We start from the raw sequence: 8,096 nt of genomic DNA on the forward strand, positions 1-8,096 counted from the left end.
ATTAGCCTACTACCAAGGTTGTCCCGAATATGCCATTTCCTCATATGTGACACAATGTTACTATAGTCCGGCCAGTTTGTGCAGTATTTTGATGGAATCGCGCACTTTTTTGCCTGAAATGCTCGGACTACAATCAGTCTAACCTGCTTGATTCCTCCAGACTCAAATCTAATCCTCATCTCCTTGCTTGAGGGAGCAGGGATTTAAAGTTCCTTGAAGTACACAAGTTCCTTGAAGTACACAATAAAGAGGAGCTCAAGTGGGACACAACGCACGTGAGGATAAAGAATTTGCAACTATATTGCTTTTATCGCCTGAAGAGGTTCGGAGTCTAGGCTACTGCATCCTCAGGCTGGACTACAATAGCTCCATTGAGAGTGTTCTGTCACACCTGGATTCGCCCACGAGAATTATTAAAGTTATATCACTGGATTGATCCAGACAGACAAACAGTCTTAAGAAAATAATGTGTGAATTAAATCAAACAAGCCACCTGTCCTGTTCTCTGATTGGCTGTAGCACGTCTCTACTCTCAGTGCTGTCACAACCCATGTTAGGCTTTTAGGTTATAGGACGGCAAAAGGATCATCTGGGCTAGCATGTTGCATTGTGAACCGGGCTTAAGAAATCTGTTATACAATCCGGGATGAGGTGCGTGTGTGCGCGTGTGCGTGGGTGCATCCGGCAGTGGTAGGTCACGTCAGACAGTGGGTAGGTAGGAGTCTATGGCATCTCAGTGATGTCATGATGACTCAGACATGCAACAAATCGGTCATATATCTGCACAAAAAGGGGTAAATTGCCCCCATTGATTACGGAAGGGTACTTTAGAAATCTGAAGATACCCTTACACTTAAACCTTATGCTGTATGTTTACTGTTCAGAGAGAAAGCAATGGTGCACAGTCATTTAGATAATCATCTGGGGACCCCCTCCCCAAAATAATTCCCTGACCCAGAGGTTGAGAACCACTGCTTTAACTAACCAGAACAAAAAAATAAGCCATGTGCATAGATTACACAGATTATGAGTTCCATTTGGTTCCATTTGTATATAGTCACTAGTAAGACTACCCTAAGCATAAAGTAACACGTAGGATTTACTTTCACACATATTCACAGTATTTAAAGCCTTGCCTTGTACAGACTGCATACAAACAAACCAACTGACTGTGGGGGGAGGGGCAGCTTCTCACTCACACAGTTTTGAGTGAGTGCAGTGAGGGAGATGGGGGATGGGGGATGGGCAGGCAGCACAGGTGAATTTGATCAGTGGCTGATTGCATTGCAAGCTAGTAATCAGCAAGTGGGCTACAGTGGAAAGAATGAGTGAAAGGGTTTCCCTGCACAAGGTGAAATCTTTGAAAAGAGTGGAGGAGAGCTTAACTCAAATTGGTTAACAATCGGCAGACAAACAGGCAGGCAGGCAGGCAGACAGACAGACAGACAGACAGACAGACAGACAGACAGACAGACAGACAGACAGACAGACAGACAGACAGACAGACAGACAGACAGACAGACAATGTTAATTTAACCTTGCATCATGAGACTTAGTGTTCATTTGGTTCCATTTGTACTGTCAGAGCAGTGTAGATGTTGTTGACTAAAACTATGACGAAAAGTATTTGTCGATTGCATTTCTTTCACTGACAAAAACTAAATAAAAACTAAGCTGTGATGACTAAAACTAAGACTAATTATATTGACAATTTCGTCAACAAAATCAAAACTAGACTAAAACGTTAGGGAGGGACTAGTGGAGTAGAGAGTCATTTTATGTTTGGTTGTTCTCAAGTGTTGCGTGCTGAAAATAGCAGATCTACAAGCTCACAACGTGTCGCGCAACGCGTTATGAGCTTGTAGATCTGCTATTTTCAGCACACAACCAAGTGTAAAATCACTCATTACGATGCCATCAAGGCCTGCCAAAATACATTTTAGTTGACTAAATGAACTGTAGATTTAGTCGCCTAAAAATGTATGATATTTAGTCGACTAAAATTAGACTAAAACTAAAACTCTTCAGGTCACTAAATTATGACTAAAATTAAATGACATTTTATTCAAAACTAAATCAAAATTTGTTGTCAAAAACAACAGTGTCAGAGTCCCTGGGCCTGAACAGTGGTTCTCAAAGTGGATTCCAACCTGGAATTCACTTTGAGAACCACTGTGTGAACAGAATATGAACATTTTTACATAACAGCATGGTAGCAATATCAGAATAATGATAGTTGACAAAGTAACCATCTTGGTGGTGCCGGTGGTGATAACATTAATATCCAAAGAAAACATTTGCCTTGTCATGGCATGTTCGGGGACATCATGAGCATTTAGCAATACAAAAGATTTGCATTCATTCAACCTTTATTTAATTTCTCGAAAAGATCAATTGAGGGAGATCCTCATTTACTACTTTATTGAAAATAGATGTTTTGATTTATGTAAATGTGGGGGTTTCTGGACTAACGCTGGTATTAAACATAATTCTGGAAAAAGTAGCCTATTTATACATTTGCAGGCAACTGAATAATGGGGATGCAGTAACGCACTGTAGCTTATGAGATACTGCAAATCAATTATCAAATTATAATTGCCATAATTATTCCTTGCAGCTACAAAAATGATGTCATACAACATGTAACTCAACATTAAAGTAGGGCTGGGTGATAAATCTCAGACCTGACTTTCTTTTTTTTTAAGATTAGTTTGTTGGGCTTTTTATGCCTTTATTTGTTAGGATAGTAGACAGACAGGAAATGGGGAGAGAGATGGGGAATGACATGTGGCAAAGGTCGTCCGGATCGGGAATCGAACCGGCGACCTGCATACCTAGACTTGTGGATCTGCTATATTTTAAAGATTCACTTAATTTTTCTTCCTGTGCATTTACCCGCTGGAAAAAACAATGTCATTGCTTAATTGCAGTGCACTTAAAACTGACCCAAAAACAACAAATGTATCGATAATTTATACCTACAATCGACAGGCTGCAGTCTAAGGCAGATTTTGGTTTCGGAAAATGATTTGAAAAATGCTCCCTTCAAATGTTCTGGGTAGCTATAATCACTGTAGCAGGTCCCCCAGCAGCAACGTTTCACCATGGCCGTAATAATGTAATATAAATGTTTTTGATATTAATTTGCCTATATACCAGTAAGACTCCCTAATCGGGTCACATTTATGATCGGCTACTTTTGACTATTTTCCCATATTTTTTTCCCAGGGGGTCCGTGGGGAGCCCTGGCGGTGGCTGGGCCCCTGGGTACCCCCTGGGTGCTGGCCCCGTCTCTCCCGGTCGTTGGGGGGCCAAGGTACGGGCTTTTTAGCGGGTTATGGGAGCCAACTTTGGGTGGAAGTGTTTTGCTACGCTGTCGTCCAATCCTCACAGTTAGGGAGAGGGCTTTGCGACAGATCAATCATGCAGTAATCATGTAGATCTACAAGCTCGCAGCACGAAGCATTGTGAGCTTGTAGATCGTCTATTTTTTGGCAAAGAGATTTGGTAGAGAGTGAAAAACTATCAAGTACATATATTATGTACCTTTTACCAATTATAGAGGGTTTAAATAGTACTGGATATGCAGCTCGGCAAATAAAAGGTGAATTGATCCCAGTGTATGACAGAGGATGATATCACGATAAATTAAATCTCCACAATATGATTATTGTGAGTGTTTTTTATCACGATAAACGATAATATCGTATATTGTCCCATCCCTACGGTCTGAGGTGCTTTGGCGGTCTTCCCCGAATTTTGTCTGATTACAGCGGGGCAGGGCTACATTCCTGTGTCCTACAAAAAATAAATGTTGAACCTTGTTCATGATTGGTGTGTTTTTCAGCTATAGTTTTTGGTCTTATAACCCTTCCAGTAAATCTCTTATGAAAATCTCTAAAGAAGTCAAGAATAACAGACGAGCTGTAAAGTTAACTTCACAAAGCTTAAGTCTATTGACCCCTCAGTCATGACATTTTCAATGTCCCCCTTCGACCAAGATGGATGAAAATGCTAGTTTGTTCACTGCAGAACTTTATTAACAGTAGCTCAACATTGAAGATGTTGAAATCACATCTCTCAGCCTGTTCTCAGGCCTGCTAAGTCACACACAGTAGTCATATTGCATTGAATTGTAGTTTACCATCTCAGTGGCACCAACAACACTTAGTTAGTGAGCTTTGTATCGATGTCATTCCAGTCCTGCATGTTTACTGGCTTATATTCCACTTGTATGGTTGATCCTGAGGGCAAGTCAGGTGTTGAAACAGTAACACACCACTGTAGGCAAGAGACATTGACCTTAGTGCTGTACATGGTGCATAAATGACAAACAGGCCTACCAGTAAGACTCCCTAATCGGGAGATAAGCGACCGTCAGGTCACATGTATACACAAAGACGGATGTAACTGGCATTGGTTCCTAGTTGTGTGGACAATGTATAGTTTTGGTTGGCTCAGAGAATGTGGGGTGTACCGATTTTCGTGATTTTAGGGCAAAATTTGTAGGAGCAGTGTCAAAAAATGTGTTTGAAAAAATCGGCCTGATGGGGGCGCTATATGGGGCAGATCCATGTTGATGACATGAGTGTAGACATACTGTGTAGCGATTTGCGCAGGAAAATTAAGGAACATTAAAAGCCAGCGAAAAAACAAATGTGTCTTAGGAAGAGATTTAAAAACATCAATAGAATGCCTTGTTTGTGTTTAGCTATGTCACATTTAATCACATTTGACCCTTAAATACCCTGCAGTGACATATTTTCACGTGTTTAATTGCAGCTGTCCTGTTAATGTAGTTAGTCCTGTTAATTCACATGGGCGGAGCTTAGAACCTAATTATCTAATGTCCTCCTAATGTAGGATTTTGTCAGATTGTTAAAACTTGAGTTGTGTTGAGTTTATTCAACTTTTGAAGTGAAATATGTGTTCTATGGCTCAAAATAGATTTTTTGACATGCTCCACATATTAGTAAAGCAAGTGGAAAGTGGTGTCCTGCTAATGTTGTAAACCGCAGGTTTGAGCTAAAGGGTCCTGCTAAACCACATCTACCAGTATAGGTGTGTGTGTGTGTGTGTGTGTGTGTGTGTGTGTGTGTGTGTGTGTGTGTGCGTGCGTGCGTGCGTGCGTGCGTGCGTGCGTGCGTGCCTGTGTTTTGACTGAATCACATTAACCCTCGCCTCAATATGCTGGAGCAAATATTTAGCAATCAAAGAAGCAGATCTACAAGCTGTTGGATGGTGACACGTAGCAACACATGTGACATGTGAACACAGCAGATCTACAAGCTGTAGGCGTTGCAGGTGGCACCACACTGTGATATTGTAGATCTGCTATTTTCAGTACGTGCCATACTCTGCCATACAATGAAGTATAATTTGGGTTTATTATTATTACATTATTTTTATTGAATTTTAAATTTTACAGAAACACACAGACAAAATCCAACCAATTGCACAAAACGACACAATACAATAATACATCTAAAGGAAAAGTAAAGTAACACAAACCTAAAAATAAAAAAAAATAAGATTACAAATGTTTATATAATTTGTCCACAAAATGTCACTTCATTCAGATTGTTCGTCATGAAATTCACCGTCCTATTCCTGAGCGTCCCCAGCCGGGAATTTAAGTCTGAAATAGTTCAAAAATGGCTGCCAAACCTTATAGAATTTCTGGACAGAGCCCTGGTGGAATACATAAGCTTCTCCAATTTTAAGTGAGCCATCATATCTCCGACCCAACGTCGATGTGATGGTGGAATGGATGATTTCCAATTGAACAAAATAAGGCGGCGAGCCTATAAGAGGGAAAAGGCTATTGCATCGGATTGAGCAACAGAAACTGTCATCTCACCAGCAGGGACCACACCAAAAACTGCTATCATAGGGTCAGGCAGATCTCTTGTATAATTTGGGTTTAACGTGATTTCTTTCTTTGTCAATCTGTGATGTGAAGGATTAACTTTTTAACCACAGCTCCTCCACTGCTTGGACCAAGGAGGACCATTGAGTCCACATGACTCCTTGTAGTCGGGGCCGTTAGGGATATTTTGTGCTAATCAGTCTAAAAGCGCCACCTTTTGCACAGATGTATCCCAGGGCATGCTCTAATGATTTAGCTAGGGTGCCCGAGTCAGCCACCTTCAGGGTCGCCACAGCGGCCAAATCAAGTTGGGCTCTCATCGACTTTCTATCCATCCATCCATCTTCAACCGCTTATCCGAAATCGGGTCGCAGGGGTAACAGTTCCAACTGAGACTTCCAGATTTCCTTTTCCTGAGCAACTTCCTCCACTCCCTCAGGGAGTATACCGAGGCGTTCCCAAGCCAGTTTGGAGATATAATCCCTCCATCTGGTCTTAGGTCTGCCACGGGGTCTCCTCCCAGTGGGACGTGCATCGAGGACCTTCCTAGGAAGGCGCTCGGGGGGCATCTGCACCAGATGCCCGAACCACCTAAGCTGACTCCTTTCCAAGTGTAGGAGCAGCGGTTCTACTCCAAGTCTCTCTCGGGTGACTGAACTTCTCACCCTATCTCTAAGGGAGATACCAGCCACCCGTCTGAGGAAACCCATTTCGGCCGCTTGCACCTGCGACCTTATACTTTCGGTCATGAAATGACCATAGGTGAGAATAGGAACGAAGATTGCTCGGTAGACAGAGAGCTTAGGCCTATTGCATCTGAAATGGCTTGGAATTAGAGACACACAGAACATGACATTTCAATATCCGAGTGGTTGTTTAGACTAAAACCTGCATAAAACCTTGTATTATGGACCAATATGTATGTAAAATATATATTTTTAAAAGCAAGGGATAGCTCACCCCCAAATAACTGTCTGTCTGTCTGTCTGCAGCCTCTCTCCCCCTCCCCCTCTCTCTCTCTGCTCAAACGCCTCTGTTTCCTGTTCTGTTTGGGCTTTTCCACAGGAAACAGAAACACAGAGACAGACAGATGGTGAACAAGACAGACAGAAGACGGACATTTTGCTGTTAAGACGTGTGAACAGAGTGAGTAGAAATGTATTGATTTATTATTTATATTATTAAACCACACTGATTGGTTCATGTCAAGTTATTTATTATTTATATTATTAAACCACACTGATTGGTTCATGTCAAGTTATTTAGAAAATGTTTCCTTATATTATCTGACAATGTGGCCTTTGTTTAAAATACTTCATAAAAGTATACATACTTTAGTTTGTAAAGTATAAAGTATAAATACTTTAGTTTGTTGTAGAGTATAAATGTATAAACACTTTAGTTAGAGTATAAAGTATAATACTTTAGAGTATAAAGTATAAATACTTAAGTTAAAGTATAAAAGTATAAATACTTTAGTATTGATTCATGATAAAGACCACATTAAGCTCAGATGTATACTTCATGGTACCACGGTGTCTCGTACTGAAATGAGCAGATCTACAAGTTCACAGAACATCACTGACGCCACACGAGGTGAGCTTGTAGATCTGCTATTTCCGCTTCATGAAACCGTTATGCAACAGAGTGTCCTGGAACGACCCCTCATCGTGTGTGTGTGTGTGTGTGTGTGTGTGTGTGTGTGTGTGTGTGTGTGTGTGTGTGTGTGTGTGTGTGTGTGTGTGTGTGTGTGTGTGTGTGTGTGTGTGTGTGTGTGTGTGTGAGGGACCCCTCAATCATGGGAGAATCCCCCGGGAGTCCCGAACCACAGGTTGAGAACCAGTGTTGTGATCTGGTTTAAGGCTGCTTTCATTTCCTGTAAACTGCATGTTGTTCACAACAGGCAGTTTGGTTTCCGTCTAAAGCGCAGAAAACACTAGAAGAAGTGGCGTCACTTTGAGTGGGGGTTGGGGTTCCCCCCGTTTGTTTCTCCAATCCCTATTAACATGCTGGAGTAGCCAAGTGTAGTCTTGCCAGTCGCTAATAGTTGGACTAAAAGATGCATTTACCAAACTAATTTTCCAGAAGCAAAACTACTCCGGATCAAGGGGTTTATTAGGTAGGCCCTAAAAGTATGTCCTTGAGCGCAGGGGAATATTTTGGGTTAAAACTGAATCCGGTTTGATCTTTCTGGCCAAATTGTAGTCCTTTGGGGACTACAACATGA

The sequence above is a fragment of the Nannobrachium achirus genome (assembly GCF_963921795.1).
Source record: "Nannobrachium achirus genome assembly, chromosome: 23".
Lineage (NCBI taxonomy): Eukaryota > Metazoa > Chordata > Actinopteri > Myctophiformes > Myctophidae > Nannobrachium > Nannobrachium achirus.